The sequence below is a fragment of the Struthio camelus genome, chromosome 2 (genome assembly GCF_040807025.1).
Source record: "Struthio camelus isolate bStrCam1 chromosome 2, bStrCam1.hap1, whole genome shotgun sequence".
Taxonomy (NCBI): domain Eukaryota; kingdom Metazoa; phylum Chordata; class Aves; order Struthioniformes; family Struthionidae; genus Struthio; species Struthio camelus.
Window position 1 is genome coordinate 159,331,676 of NC_090943.1, and position 15,914 is coordinate 159,347,589.

Below are 15,914 nucleotides of genomic sequence, written 5' to 3' on the forward strand. Positions count from 1 at the left end.
GGAAGCTCTTAGACAAAAGAGAAACATCTTTTAAAGGAGCCAACAGGAGCCTATTTTGTCCTTTTGCTAATCTGCATCACCCGCTTTTAAAGCTCGGTTTGCTGCAGCCACAATAGCGCAAGCAGCGGGCTTGCGGGAGCGCTAACGTGCCAGGACGCCGAGTTCATGGGGACAGACACAATAAAGCCAGGGGAAGGGTAGCAAATGAGTCTGCAGAAAGGAATAGTGTAAATATTTTGGCTGCCACAGTAAAGGCCGTTTAATGGAAGTTAAGGGCAGCAAAGGGAGTATGGGGCAGCTCAGGTGGCCGGGAGCTGTTTTCATAGACCCTCAGAGGAAGCAGGGCAAGGCATATTCGACATGAGAGTCCCCACTACTTGAAGTAGCTCTGCACATGTGGAAAAACACATCTAGATCCCACTATTTCCATGCAGAAGCAGGGCACTGGTCCTCTTTTTCATAGTGCATCAAAGGAAGAAGGTAGGAGCTGCCAGGCTGGGCAGGGGGAGAGGAGGGTGGCGCTGGGAGTCAGCAGCCCATCGAGGCCCCCCCTTTGCAGAAATGGAAATGGAGCTTGCAGGGGGGAGAATATTTTTCAAAATATATTAATGTAAAAATATTTTCCTTTTTTTGACCATTACAAATTTTTCTCTCTGTACTCCTCTGCTTTGCTCTATTAAGAGAAAGGATGGCTGGATGAGGCTAAATGTTATTTCTATGCAGATCCATGAGTAGTCTGTACTACTTAAACCTAATATAATGGCACAAAACAGAAATAAATTGGTTCAGAAAATATTTACAGGGGAGCTTTGCATCCTCCATTCTCCAACTTGAGACTGAAGACAAGGATCCCTTAAAGAGTGCATGAAAGAAGGGTCTTTTGGAGGAAATACCTCCTGTAAAGCAGTTTCAAATTTATACAGGTCAGTCCTGATCCTTCTAAGGGGGCTGTGCAGGCAGAAAAGTCCCACTGGAAGTGTATTCCCTGGGTGACAGCATGGCTTTTCCATCCCCAGAAATGCAGGAGAAATTCGACTTCATCCAGCCATCCTTTCATCCTTGGAGTTTGACTGGGGAAGGTCTGGACAAAGCACAAACATTTCAACATTAAGGGAGATGAATTTAAGATAACATGTGATGAGTAACATCATTTTGATTGAGATTTCCTAAGATGGGAAACGGCGAAATATTTCTAAAGAGCATATCCGGCAGGAGCCTGTAGGCTAAATCCTATTGTAAGCAGAGGAAAAGAGTGACAAAGGGCAAGCCAGTTAGATAGTGATGTAAAAAGTAGCTTTGAGGCTTTTACGAAATATAAACAATTGAATAACGAGGGGCACTGGGATACCTACTAAAAACAAGTCAAAGGAAGGTAGAAAAGATGCTGCATTTAGAGTAGCAAAAAATAAATCCAGAACATTGAATTTTAGTGAATGTTTCAACGAGCTGTAACAGAATCTTCAAAAAATATTTGCACTGGACCAAGGGGGAAAGAGAAAATAAGTTCACATATAAAAAAGGAAAAGAGAAGACAGTTGAGGGTTGAGCAATGGGAGAAGGAAAGGAGATATATTAAATCATTCCTTTTACCTCTTTTTTTACTTGCAGAACTGGAGAGCTGCTTAAGACATTGGTTGACATTGGCAAGCAGTGGCATACGGAACAGGAGGGAGGATGGAGAATTAAAGGTCTAAGTCAGGTTCAGCAGACAAGACCGAACAGTTTAATTTCTCTGTAATTAAAGGCTTAATTTCATGAGCGTTTCTTTCCTCAGCAGGGCTAAAACAAGCAACCATTATTCCCAGCTCCTCACGTATGTACCTTCACTGCCATCTCTGTTGTACCTCTGTGGTGGAGCAGCTTCCGCAGGGGTACTTTTAAGACCCCTCCAGGATGGGAAAGAGATGAGTGAGAGAGATACAACAACGTTGTATAAAATGGGTGGTGAAACAGAAAAGCTGAATCAGGTGAGTGACTACTCTCTGTCTCTTCCAATATGAAAAACCAAAGCACATCAAATTAAACAAGTGAGCACTAAGTTCAAAGCAAATTAGAAGTACTACGTCATTGACTGCATAGCGCATTGTTAAGCTATGGCCCATAGGATGTTAGGGTTGCAAAAATTTCCATGAGTTTAAGAAAATAGCAGGGCAAACTCTTGAAGGAAAAATCCATTGAGGACTGCCATAAATAAAAAAGTCATTAACTTTGACTCAAGATATTCCTGAGTCACAAGTCACAGAAGGCCAGGAGAGCATTTTTGGGAAGCATTACTGCATGCTTGCCCTGTCCTCATATCCTTCCTTGGATAACATCTGTTGTGTGTGCTCTGCTGCTGGAGGCAGGACATTAGACTAAATGGACCTGTGGTCTGATCCAGTACAGATGTTCTCGTATTCTTAAGTTTGTGTGCTGCACTGTCAACTAACTGGGGAATTGATCTGGGCAAAAATCAAGCCAGTAGGTTTTAGCTTTTTTGTTTTTTAACCCTGCTCAGTTCCCTGACCTGGTTCACTGAGCGACCGAAAAACAGTTGGTCTGGCTTTACTAAGGGAGTAATAGGAAGGAGAGTGAGCAGCTAGGCTAGATAGGAGCAGGCAAAAAAAGAAAGGTTAGTCAAGCCATCCTAAATTCTTGTGAAGCTGTAGCCAAAGACATTTCCAGGGAACTGGCATAAATTGGAGCTTGGATCATTTCTTTATGGATAGCGCATGGTGAATAAAGGCTGGATAAAGCTGGATGTCTCTCGGTATTATTTTAAGGGTTGCACAGGAAAGCAGGGAGAATAAGATCCTCACTGGAAGAACCAGCTCAGCCAAGAAGTATGGACTTCCTTCTTGCTCACAGCAGTGGCAGCTGCACCCGCATTGACTGCGCCAGGTCAGATTGAGCCCTAAGGGGAGGTTGCTTGCTCCCTTCCTGGAGCTGTGGGCTGCGAGAGCAGAGTTTGACTTCTTACTACTGCATTCTTCTGAAGTGATGGAGCAAAGGGCAGCATTATGAGTTTTAAAGATCTACAGTCCTTATCTCTTTTCTGTATAAAGCGTTTAGGATAATTTTGATTCTGCGTTTAACTTAAAAAAGGTGAATTTTTAATTTTTTTAAATAAAAATATTGAAAAAAGCCCTGCACTAAATATTTCAAGAAATGTAACATTTCTGCTTGGATCACAGCACATCTGTACTAATGTATCTAGGCCAAGAAATGAAAGGAAAGAAGGACTGAAGTAGAGATGACCATAGCTTTGGAACTAAATCTCGAGATATTTTTTCCTTTCTCCTTTCGTAAAGATTGCATGGGAGCGCTGAAAACAGAAGCAGCTCCAATCTCTACATTTTACAGACATAGCTTACCCAGTTGCCACTTTCTACAGAGAAATCTCTGCAGAATGTTGTCTGTTTGGTTGTGCATTGGTTTGATCTGGGAAGGCAGTTTCACTGACTTTCCTCTTTTCCAGATTTCTTAAAGGATAAGCCATACACTCCAGGTCTCAAGAACTGGAAACTCATGTCTTTAGCAGCTGCAGGACCAAAGTCTTATAGACAATCTGCAGGATAAGAAAAACTTGGCTCTCAGTCACAGCTCTTGTAGTAACATGAGTCATCGCCACTCTGGCTGTAGTTACTTTTCCTTTGCTTCCCTTTGCCTGCCTACCACTTTCTCTTCGTCTTCTGTGACCTACTATTTTATGAGAGTTATTCACTCAGGTTATTTTAATCCATCCACATAGCACATCTGTATGATGTATTGCTGACATCTGTATTGTGACATTAAAAAAAAACAGAACACTTTTCCTATCCTGTGCTTCAGGGCTGTTGCGTTCAGTGTGTCAGCTTGGTTTTATTCCTTTCATTACCTTGCATAGCCTTTAGAGGAGCTTTCAGACTACGCAGCAAATGCAATGTCTTCCTCCAACCTTCATCTTCTTTGATAGCATAGCCTTTTTAAAAAAAAGAGGATGATAAATGACTGTGCTGTTACTCTTTACTGAGGTAGATTTGCCTTTGAGCTATGCAAGCAAATTAGGGTGGCCGTATGGACTTTGTAGGCAGCTGATTGAGCCAAACAAGCTGGCCCTCTGTAACATCAAGCAAAGGGTGTGTTAAGTATCAGGCAGTGCCTAGTTTCTAAATATAGATAAATAAAATTGTTGATATTCTTAGTGATCCTTTCCTTAGACGTGTTGAGTACGGGGTATACAGGAGATGACGCACGGGCTGGTGAGGAGAGCACTGGGCAGGCACAGACTGGATGCCTTACCTTGACACAGACTGACTGTGGGACCCTGTAGATAAGATATTTAATCCTTTTGTGCTTTATCATCTTCTGTGTAATTAGACAGTAAATTTCCTATGGCTGGAACTAGGTCTTCCTATATGCATATATGTACTGTGTCTCGCACAATGAGGTTCTGCTCTCACTTTGTACCTTCAGGTGCCCCTAAAATTCAGACAGTGAATACTGCTAATGTTAATACTGTTGCTAATAACCACCCAGCCATCATATTCAATAGTTGTAACTGAAGATGAAACATGTAGTATTTCAAGGAGAATTGTGTGTTTAAAGAGGAGAGACTCGTTTAGAAAGTAAATTTGTCCTAGAAAAATCTCATCATTTTGACACCAATCTAAATCTGTTCTTTGATGTGCCCCATGGATTTACTGTGTGAACTATGACTATGATCTCCTAGTCTTTCTGTTTCCTAGGTCTCTGACATGAAAATGAGAATATTGATACTTAGAGAGGAAATGATACAGTGAATTCTTTCATTCTTTTCAGCTGCATTCTTGGAGATTCTTGGAGATGAAAGGAATCCGAATTCCTTACCTGCTTGGAAGGTGCAGACCAAGGAATTGGATGATACTTTAACTTTTATGAAACTTTGTGTAGCTCTTGAAATGTCCTAAATTTTGCAAAAGGTTTGATGTAAGCTGGGTGTAATGTGAACAAGACTTAGTCCCTAAGATCTGGAGTATTATTTTACCTCTAGAGCTGATTTTCCTGAGCGGGTTCCCAGTGCATAAGTTGCTCAGACTTGCTGGCTGGGACCTGCGACTCTTACGAAATCTCATTTTTTCCTATAAAAGGCAATTGTCTCAATGCTTGTAGCAGAATATCTATGGAGAATATGATGCTTCTTGTTCTGCCCTTTGAATCAAGAATTCTTATCAAACAAATTCAGAGGCCAGAGCGCATACTTCAATATCCTCTCAGTCCTATTCTAACTTTCTTGAGAAAAATGATTAAAAACTATATCCTTGGATCAGTTTGCAAAACAGAGCTGAGACATGCCACTGTGAGGCACAGTGCTATAGTCAACAGCAATGTACCCGGCATGTGGAGAACCAAATTAACGTACTGGTAAACTGAGTACTTGGAAATATATCACCGTAAGGAAAATTGAAGATGTAAGATGTTTGAGGAACATCATACTCTTTCAGGTGAAACAGTTTTCTGACTTACAGCTAAATACGTGGTTGGTTTAAATGACTTTCCTAATAAGATTATTATGGGTCAGTATTTTTTCCCCTTAAGCTGTGTCAGGAGTTCACTGTTCAAGGTTTAAGAAACTTGTATAATTGAAATATAACCAACAGGGGAGAAGGATGCATAATATCTATTTCATTATATTCTACTGGTGTCAGAGAGCACAAATCAGCTGAAGGAAACAATGAGGCCAGAGGCAGTCACAGCGGAGAGAGAGGCACCTTTACCGAGTTCAGTGGAAACCTCTACCAAGATTAATTCGGAACAGTAGAAAGTAGGTCTGTAAAGGACCCTGGGAGATGCTCCAGTTCATAACCCTCCTCCAGGCAGATTCAGCTAGTCCTAAATCATTCATGGGGAATGTTTGTGTAACCTCTTCACAGAAATCTCCAGTAAATGAGATTCCACAACTTCCCAGGAGAACCTATTCCACATCTTACTATCACTAGTATTAAAAATATTTTTCTAGTGTCTAACCCAAACTTCTATTACTTGATTTAAGTCCATGACTTTGCATCTGTCGCCAGCGGGCACGGAGAAGAAAGAATCCCTTCCTTTTCAGAGATATCTTTGTGCATTTGAAAGTATCGCAGCTCCTGCAGACTTCTCTTTTTCTGGAAGAGATCTGACTGAATTAGCACAATTTACTGGGTTACCATTCCTCTGCTGAGGCGTGGTACTTTACTTAACTGTGTGTGCGTACTTAACCCACCCAGCAGAGAAGTGAAATACGTTAACTTCAGCCAGCCACCAAGGTGCAGCTGATGCACAGCAGCCTGCCGCTCTGCAGACAGTTGTTTGTATACTTATTTCCTTAGCTTCTAGCTCAGACACAGCCCAGAATTTTTGACTGAAATTTTCACGAAACCGTCTAATGTAGGCTTCGCCTCATCCCTGTGACAGAAAACTGAGTTAAAAATGGTTTAAGTTTGGCAAGGCGATAACCAAAAGGCAGGATTCTGCAAGGCAGTGTTAACAAAGTGGTATTACTTCAGCTTGATATATGGTAGCTATATGTGTGTGTGCACCCATGCAAACACATGTATACTACTCTCTTCTGAACTCGAATAGTTCCCTTCCTCTCCTGCTTTTTCTTTAAATATTTTTGAAGTATTTGATATTAGATGAACAAGAAAATAGAGACTGTGACTTTTTCTTACTAGCTTGGCCTCGAGTCTCTGATAGCATTACACCGACTCATACAAATGTAGTCTACGTGCTTTTGTGATTCATGCTTCAGTAAAATATTTTCTACTGGCATTGCAGACATTTAGGGAACCTTTACTGACTGTAATTTAACTTCTACGATTCGTTTTTGGCTTGACATAAATTAGCTTATGTTATTGTTCTATAGCAGTATGCAAGATGTAACAGTTTTACTGATTTAAATGAGAATTTTACTACTTTTATTCTTCCCATAGAGCTCTGGAGGAAAAAAGGTCTCCTCTGGAACAAGACTTTATAAGTTGTAGATTTAGTTTTCTGTTGCCTTTGAAACTTTTACCACTTCCACTTCATTCCTGAAGACTCCTCTTAGCACAGAAGACAGTAATATTAAACGCTGCAACCAGGTGCGTGCTAGAGTTGAGAAAAAAATATCTAATATGCACTGTTGATAGAAGAAAGGCATGAACGACAACCTTACCGCAAGGAGAGCTACTGCACCATTATTTTAATGGTAGTACCAAGTTAATCTGGTTGAAACTGCTAAACTTTTATCTTTTAGAACAAATGCCTTTGAGACTCAAACAGTCTTAAAATGAACCATTAATAAGGAACATACATGATCTGTATATTTGCATTTATAGAGAACATAGTCATTGCAGGATTAAAAAAAAACTTTGGAACTATTATTCTATGTAACATATGACATCTTGTGAGGTAGATAAGTGTTGCCTCTCCCTCCTCTTTTTTACTTATTGTACTTAAGAGATTTGTGTTTAGTGACGCCCAATACTTTCAGTCGAGGTGGGAGTTTTCTAAATCCAATTTCATACAGTGCCTGCAGTGCCTCTTTCTTCTCTTAACATGGAACTGAGCATTTGTTGAAGCAGCTCTGAGCTCTGCATACAGGTAGGGCTCGTGTCTCCTCTCCCAGAGGACACCAGTGCAGCCCAGTATCACCGTGTGCTCATGGCTGGATGAGCCCAGGCTTTACTGTCTGCATCTGGGACCGTAGGCAGGGTACACACCAGGTGCAAAGTAAAAACATCCCTGTGCATTTCTAAAGCAACAAAGGCTCTTTATTTAGGAACTTCTTTATAGAGGCAGTATACAAATAGCTATGTTGCAGCCAGACGCATGCAGACCAGCTCGTCGGCATCCTCGTTGAACTATTCCTTCTCGAAACCTCTTTCCCCCCTCCAGATTCCAGACAGGCTGTTACAGATGAGCATAATCGTATCCTTTTAAACCAAACACTCCTTTTTATTATCCTCTCCTTTGTTTTTAATGGAGTTAAAGTAGAATCTATTTTGAACACAAAGATGAACGTGAGCTGGAGAATACCTACATTATAAGCAAACTCACTGGAAATAGGCTAAAGCTGAACTTACTTGCTGTTAAACCACAAACTACTGGGAATAGTAACATCATGTTTTATTTTTTAGGGATTAAATTAACCTACTTATAAATCCCAGTTCTCCAAGTAAAATAAAGTGGATTATCAGATAATTCTGTCCTAGTAAAACTTTTGTGGTTAACTCAAATATCCAATGTGTGACAAATACAGAAACTCGTAACATACCTGCTTTCCTATGTATTATTTTTTACTCAGTATGGCAGGGTTTAAGAGGGATTTAAGGAGGTTTAACTGGTGCCTGAATCCCGTGCTACCACTCCTTGTAGAAGAGATCATTGCTCTGTATGAACCCGTCTGCAGTGAATTCTTCTTGTATTTTGTAACAGCTCTGCATCTTCATGCAGCAGGAGCTTACTGACTTGTAATTATGCCCTGGAGAGATGAGAGAAGCAGCGCTACCAGTAAATTGCTGAGATTTTGGTGGGAAAATATATGCTTACTCATTCTTTTCCAGTTCTTACTGTTTGTGTGTGTGTGGGGGGGGAAGTAACATGCGCATAATACTGCTGTGGATGCATAGAACTGAAAAATCAGTTTTAAATACTTCTGTTAAGTCACTTTGAAGACCAGGGCTGTAGTATCACGAACATTTTAGGTCAACATAACTCAGGCACGCTGCTGAACTATCTACTAATCCCCATCGTCTCACTCCTGTTCCTGCACCATCCCTACAAGGAGCCGACCTAGGTTAACATCAAACTGGCAAATAAAAAATGAGTTTGCAACTGGGTTCATTCCTCTGATCTCTTTTCACTGCGGCCTAATCAATGTTTGTGCTGTGACACGGACGTGCATCACTGGGACGCGCAATAACAGAGGGATAACCGTCTGCGTTGCAGTGCCAGCTTGCATAGATTTACACTGGCTCGCTTTTGTGGTGTCAGAGGAGCATTTTAAGAAGACCGTTTCCCAGACAGAGCAGCGTTCCCTTCCAAAACCAGCTTGAATTTCTGCAGAATAACCCTGGGTGTTGTAAACATGCATAGTACCTCCAAATGTCAGTATCTTTTACACGGATATCAAAACAGAGGTTGAAAGGCCTTAATAACTCAAGTTAGAAGAGTATCCCAGATTACCTTTTGCCTGAGGTAACAAGGCTTGTACTCCACTCATCCAATGACAGCAGGGAAGCCTGTAGAAAGCATTCGTAGCATAAGAACGCTAGAACACTGCATTATAAAGTTCAGCACCTCATTTTTATGATTCTCATAAAGTCCCTGAGATAACAGTGTTTGCCCACAGAATTAATTTTCATCAGGCTTCCTTGCACGGTCTGTTCTCCTGATGTTTCCCAGAGGCAGCTGCTTTAAGTTCTTGATTTAAACCATTAAATGTCTGATTTACGGTGCATGCTTCCGGAGCCTTAGCACTTTTCTAACCCATACTGCCGTGTATCCTTGTCCTAATCATGTTGCTCTTTAAATATATTTGGATGGTGAGGGACTAAAGTGAACACCAGGCCGCTCCTTTTCTTGCAAAGGAGCAAGACTATTTCTCTGACAGTTACCGTAGCAGGCACAGGCTGTAGCTCGGGACAGTCTTGTTAGCTGGTTTAAGCACTTACTGCTTCACTGTTCTACTGTTTGATTATATTTCCTTCGGATGAGATCCTTATCTACACTGGAAATAGTTCATTATTTGGATGCTGGAATTAACTTTTTTTTTCTGTGAAACAAGAGAGAGAGAAATCGACACCTTTAAACTTGGCATACATGAAGTGCAGGGCCCAAAAGGCATGCTGTTTCTAACACATTTATCTAACCTCCAGTAATCTAATATTGTTCATTTAGAGTAGCTAACCACCTTTGATTTTCATTAAAAGTTGTGGAGGAATTGTGTGCTTTTTTGCTGTTGGAAAGAAAGAAATACAAAGCTTTGAAATCAGCAAAATGATGCACGCTAGCCTCTCTGACCTATTAAGAAGACCTTTATGTCATATACAAAATTATTACTAAACTGCATATTAGAAAGCACACAGCAGATTAAGTCAGTACCTTTTTTTTATTTCTATCATGATAGACCAAACCCAGACCCACTGGAGACGGTCACGGTACAGTTAGGGACAACTGATGTGTCCTCCTATAGCTTAAGATGGCATGGAGAAGGTTTTTCTAACAACTGTCCAACGCAGAGCAATACATCTTCCTTTTTTTTTTCTGATTCATTTGACACAATGGCATGCTTCCAACCATGTTCTTAAAAGCAGGAGGAGAGTGAAAGAAGGAACATGAGCATAATCATTCAAATGTAAAAAAATACTTATCAGCATAAGTATGTTTGTCATGTTTTTTACCCAATTCTGTCACTATTTCAACACTGCAGCATTGCTGGTGAGAATACCGGGGTGAAGTCTATTTAAAACTGGAATGCTTAGAAATTTGCCGAAAGCAAGTATCAAATCATTTGCAGATGGAAGTTGGTGGTGTTCTTGCAAGTCTCTTCTCATTGTTTTCTGTTTTCAGAAAATAGACTTTGTGGCACAAAAAACTAAAAACTATAGCGGAACAACTCTAAAAAGAACATATTAAGAGTAGAAATAAATAATGCTAATCCCTCCCCCCCTCCCCAGCAAAGATCAATCTTTTTGGCCAGCTAAAAGATTCCAGTATTCTGTTTATTTTTGACGTTGATCATTTATTTGGATTTACAAGAACAAGGGAATTAAGAGTGCTGACAAGAAAATTCTGGGAATTGTGCTGGGGTGACTTTGGATGTTAGCAGCCACAATCACTGCCCCATCACTTTGCGCCTTCGGCCAGGGCAGCAGCAGTTCAACGTGTGCTTCACCTCAGCTGCTGCCCTTCACAGCCTGCTGTGTTAACCCCCTACTTGCATTTTTTTCTTTTGCACTGATTTATAGGGTTCAGTTGCATCCCATTTAAAGGATGAATAGTCTCATCCAGAAGGAGTCCAGTTCGTCCAGACCACTCCACAGTATGAACCAAAGCACAGAAAATGGGAATAATTGGGAGATTTGCCTTGAAAGCACCTACAACCCTAACTTCAAGGCACATTCCCAGTAGGTAACAATAAATAAGAAGCAGTGAGACTGGAGACAATTGGATGAGGTACATGAACTTCCACAGTAACAAAACGAAACTGGAATCTTTCCTGACACAAGAAGAGGAATAAAAAATAAACAAAGTATCCGTTAAGGCCTTTTCTGCAGGATGCTGCTTGCAGTTTCCAATGATCATTATAAACGGAATAAATCTGAAAAACTCACATGAAAGATGCTGGGTCCAGTGTGTAAGATTCCCTGCCTCCAGTCACCGCTGGGGGAGAGGAAACCCGCTGGACGCGCCTCAAAACTCCTTTTTGTCTTCTTCATGTGCCCTACGCTGCCTCGGAAACGCAGGCTGGTAGAGCCTCCTTGCTCTTGTGTCTCCCTTCCTCAGGAAAGTTGTGCAGGGCCAAGATGGTGATTTTATTCTCCCTTCCTTCCAGCTGAAAATAAATCCTGGTGATAACAGAGTTCTCTCAAATGCTGGGGCTCTTTGCAGAACAAGAGCTTTATTCACAGCAAGTTGCTCTGGCAGAGTCGAGCTCTTGCAGGGCACCTATCTGGATCTGCTCAGTACAGACGGAAATAAACTGAGCTTTTGCAGTCCTCAGTCTAATCTCATATTATGGGTTTAAATTAATCAGCCCTGCCTTCCTGCCAGCTTCGGCAATGCTGAAGCATATGCCAAGAAGTAGTATCCTACTTTGTCTAACAGGTCATTTTAAGTCATAGGATTTACATTACATGCAAAAAGGAGGATATAAAAGCCAAAGTTTAAAAAACGTATTCCTTACTCAGGATGCCTGATTAAGCCAATCAGAAGTGTCAATATAATTATACTACCCTAACTTTTGACCACTGTTTTTTACCAGCAATTTTTAGACTATTTTACAAAGGAAACAAGCAACAGTGAATGGCATGTGGAAAACCGGAAACGTTGAGATGAAGTTAATTACCTGGAGACATAAAGATGAGCAGTGACCAGGTCACAGATGAGGACTCAGGTCTTGATGCTCTGACGGGGCCATACTGCTGTCTAGCTCCATTTGTTAAAAAAAAAAAAAAAAAAAAACAACAAAAAATGAAAAAAACCTCTTAGCTGGATGCATTTAAAAGAGAACTGCCCTTTTCCAGCCGGAACTCTCTTTAATTCTTTGCAATCATCTTTGTCCTTCTATTTAAGAATTTACAATGAAGAAGGGGTGGGAATCTACTGCATACAACCATCTGGATTTCCTTAGAAATGTGGCACTGTAAGACAGAAACTGAGTTTACCGAAGATTTAGTAAGAAAACTGCGACTGCTTCTTCTTTTGCTTTACTCAGGGGAAATTTATGGCAGTATTTTATATTTTAATGTTATGTGTTTTCCATAACACCTAAGTTGTGCATAGGAGACCCCGTCTAGTGGCTGAGGAGATACTCCACAGAGACCAGCTTCCCTGAGTGAGGTTTGGTCTCACTGATTCAAAGTTGGAAACCCCCTTCTGTTCTCAGAAAGCTGATGCTTTTTATCATATACTAGTACACTGTTGCGGTCATTGCATACACTCTGACCTTTCTTCTGAAACTCCCAGATTTCTGTGCTGTGAAGTTTGTATTATTTTTAGGAAGCCTAGTAAATTTTACTGTTTCAGTTTCAAGTCCTTTTTTTGTAATTTCCTCAAAAATTCCAGCCAGATTTTTCAAACATTACCATTTCTGAAGCCATGGTGACTAAGTTCCTTTTTCTTTTCCCCTTCTTCTTCTTTAAAAAAAAAAAAAACACATACAAACAAAGTAAAGCAGAAAACCTCTCATATTCTCCAGATGTTTTGTGATCTCATCCCTTATTAACTTCGGAAAGATCTTGCCTACCACAGAGATCAGATTCACTAATCTGTGGCTTCCTGACTCCTCCTTAGTTCCTTTCTTATAATATTTCCAAGAAAGCATAGATACCTATTTTGGCATTAAATGTGGATTCCATGAGCTGAAATATTCAACTATATCTACTTAACCAAACCTGCAAATGTATCCTGTATCTGATTCAGAGAATCTAATTTCCAGTCAAAATAGCCATACTACCTAGGGACTGAATTAATCAGTGATTAATCGAATAATCTCCTGTCACTTGAGATCTGAAGCGTCCAAAGACCTTGTATTGGCTGCCTGGAACAGGCATCTATCACTATAAGCTTCTTAATTTAATTTTATTGTGGGTGCCAAGAACAATGGCACCTCCCTTTTCCCTGTGGTTCAATTCCCCAGCACTTGCTCAAACCGAGAAATATCCTTGGGTTGAAACTAATTATGGGAGCTCCAGCTGCATATGGTGAGTCTGGGTCGCAGACTGGAGTCCTCTGACTGTGCCTCTCGAAGAGAGACAATTCAGAGGAATTACTTAGGGGCTCAAAATCAACATTAAGTGGTGTCATGACCTTTTACAAACCACCTTCCAGGAAGTGAATTTCTTTCTTACAAATTGTAATAGTAACAACAACAATAATAACTAATAACTAATAACTAATAACTAATAACTAATAACTAATAACTAATAAATAATAAATAATAAATAATAAATAATAAATAGTAGCAGCTTTAATTTTGTCAATGTCGGATGCTACTGCTGCTCCAAAAATATCTCCGAAGAGCTGCATTTCAGCTGTTCCCTTTGGCTGTTCTTCAGACCACGTCATCTGTTCTGCTTCTCTTGTCAGAACTTGAGAGTTTAACTTTGTAGGCTAGCTGCATGTGGGGTTTCTGCTCTGGAAATACCCGGCTGTTCAGCACTCAGAAGATATCTTCTTGTCTTTTTACATTATAGTCACTCAGGGAAGCAGCCGGAGCTACCAAAGCCACTGCAGAGCCGAAAGGGGAATCCCAGTTAGAAATGTAATTGGGGGTGTATTTCTCATATGTAACTGTGGACCCACATCTGGGCATTTACTCATGAGTACAAGTCTCAGATCCAGTTCAGCTGAGAAGCTCAGACTTCCAAGCACCTTAAAAAACCCACATTCCCTCTTTCCTAAAAATTCACTTCTGTTTTGCCCAGAGAGCATTGCCGAATTGAGGGCCTCTCTTGCTCTTTTTCCTCCAGCTTCTTTTAGAAAAAAATTACCTCAATCGCTTTCCAGTACTTTTCTCTAATTGCAGTGTAGCAAACTGGGCGCCAAGGGCCCACTCCTGGTGTTATCACGGACATCTCCGGCGTCAGTGGAGGGAAAGGATGTAGCTCAAAGCATTTTGTTCACAAACGTGCCTGTCAGGGTAGTGCCAGGCTTTGCCACCTCTATCTCCGAGCGAGGAAATACCTCACTGTCCTGTTTTGCGAGAACCAGGATTTTCTGAGCGGTTCGAACAAAAACGGTTCCCAAGGTTGAGTCTGGCAAAATGACGAAATTTATAAAGCTGTCAACTCTTCCCACGTCAGAGGTGGGATTGTGTGCCAGCCCTGCTGGCACGGTGCAATCTCCCCGCTCCCCCCCAGTCCTTTTGGCAGCCTTGCCGCACAAGCTCCAGCTTACCAAAGCGCACGCCAAGAAATGTGCTCATTCCAGCGTCTGGATCACTTTGCACTGACTTATGATGCTGGCATCTCCCGTCTGGAATGAAACGTTGCTTTTACAAACCTTAGCGGGGATAACAAAAAATATCTCTTTTAAAAAATTATGTTGTCCCACCTTTGCAAACTGTTGACTCAGCTGAAGAGTTTTGTCTTCTTCAGGTCGTCCTACAGGACTTTAAAAGGTGTCTTTTTTTTTAAGGAAGGAACTAGATATATGTAAACAGAGTGTTAGCAGATCATAACTTAAATAACACTCCCCCCCTCCTACTAAGCCATTTGCTTTCCTAACTGAAACCGGTGGTTTGTGATTCTTCACATTATTCTTTTAATGTCATGACCTGTGTGTCAAAGTGAGAGGTTGCTTGTGGATTTTTCTTGTCTTTGAAAGCAATACTTTCTCCAGAGACAAAGAGGCTCTTTTACAACACCCTTAGCAATTGCCATGAGGTGGGAGCTACAAATCGGGCAAGCTTAGGCAGTTGCATGCTGACATTTTTCATTCCTCATGTCCCACAAGTATTTCTCTTTCAACAAGGCTTCTGTGTAAGTGAAAAGGAACTTTTTTGTTTCCTTGATTTAGTTATATTATGTTTGAAAATTCCTCTTTGGCTCCTATTTCCCACTGGAAACTGCCCTGGCCATAACAAATTTTACACACCCCTTTTTAATTTTTAAAATCACAAATTTGTGCTGTTCCTCGCTCCCTATTAACAAATAAGGGACATATTTATTTTCTTTCATTTGCATTTGCAAAGCTTTTGTAAGCTGTTTTTCACAACAGACCACTCATAGCTTTGCACCTCAGAAATGAAAAAGTAGGCAGATTTGGCTCTTGAAAAGCAGCCTTTTCCAACTTTTTGTAAACATTAATGACCTATTCATAAAGAAAAGGGCAGATGCTTTCCACAAAGAGATATTAAAACACTGAAAAACTGCTCAAGCCTGCCGGAGAAATAAATGATGGTGACAGTTTTGAAAGAAAGCTTATCAGATCTTTTAAGGAGCAGAAAAATGGACAACAGATAGACAAACAATAGGCCAAATTTATTCTTATGCTGATGTTAGGGAACTTCCTTTGATTTTTCTCGTGATTTTCAGAGGTGCATAATGTTACAGCAGAAAAATGGCCAAACTTCATTAAACATCAAAAAAGTCCCTCTAGCTCAATCCTCTGTCTCCAACAGGGTCAACAGTGGATGCTTTCGGAAGAGTATCCGGATGGAGAAAGCAGATAGCGATTCCTCCTCGGCATTTGTTTTGATCTTGTATACACACCTATGGACAGCCACCACG

At 40.7% G+C, this 15,914-nt stretch overlaps 1 long non-coding RNA gene across 2 annotated transcripts in view; it reads right to left on the bottom strand.

The window, feature by feature from the left end:
- The window catches only part of LOC104149266 (uncharacterized), a 79,760-nt gene extending 67,490 nt beyond the window's left edge, over positions 1 to 12,270 (bottom strand). Inside the window, exons 1-4 of one of the 2 annotated variants that reach the window (XR_011139309.1) lie at positions 12,029 to 12,270; positions 11,295 to 11,515; positions 9,145 to 9,200; positions 7,810 to 8,440 (exon numbers count right to left, since the gene is read on the bottom strand). This is a non-coding gene — a long non-coding RNA (uncharacterized lncRNA). Of the gene's footprint in view, positions 1 to 7,809; positions 8,441 to 9,144; positions 9,201 to 11,294; positions 11,516 to 12,028 lie in introns of those variants that run through there. The other variant, XR_011139310.1, reaches the window with a different exon arrangement.
- Positions 12,271 to 15,914: the final 3,644 nt, after the last annotated feature.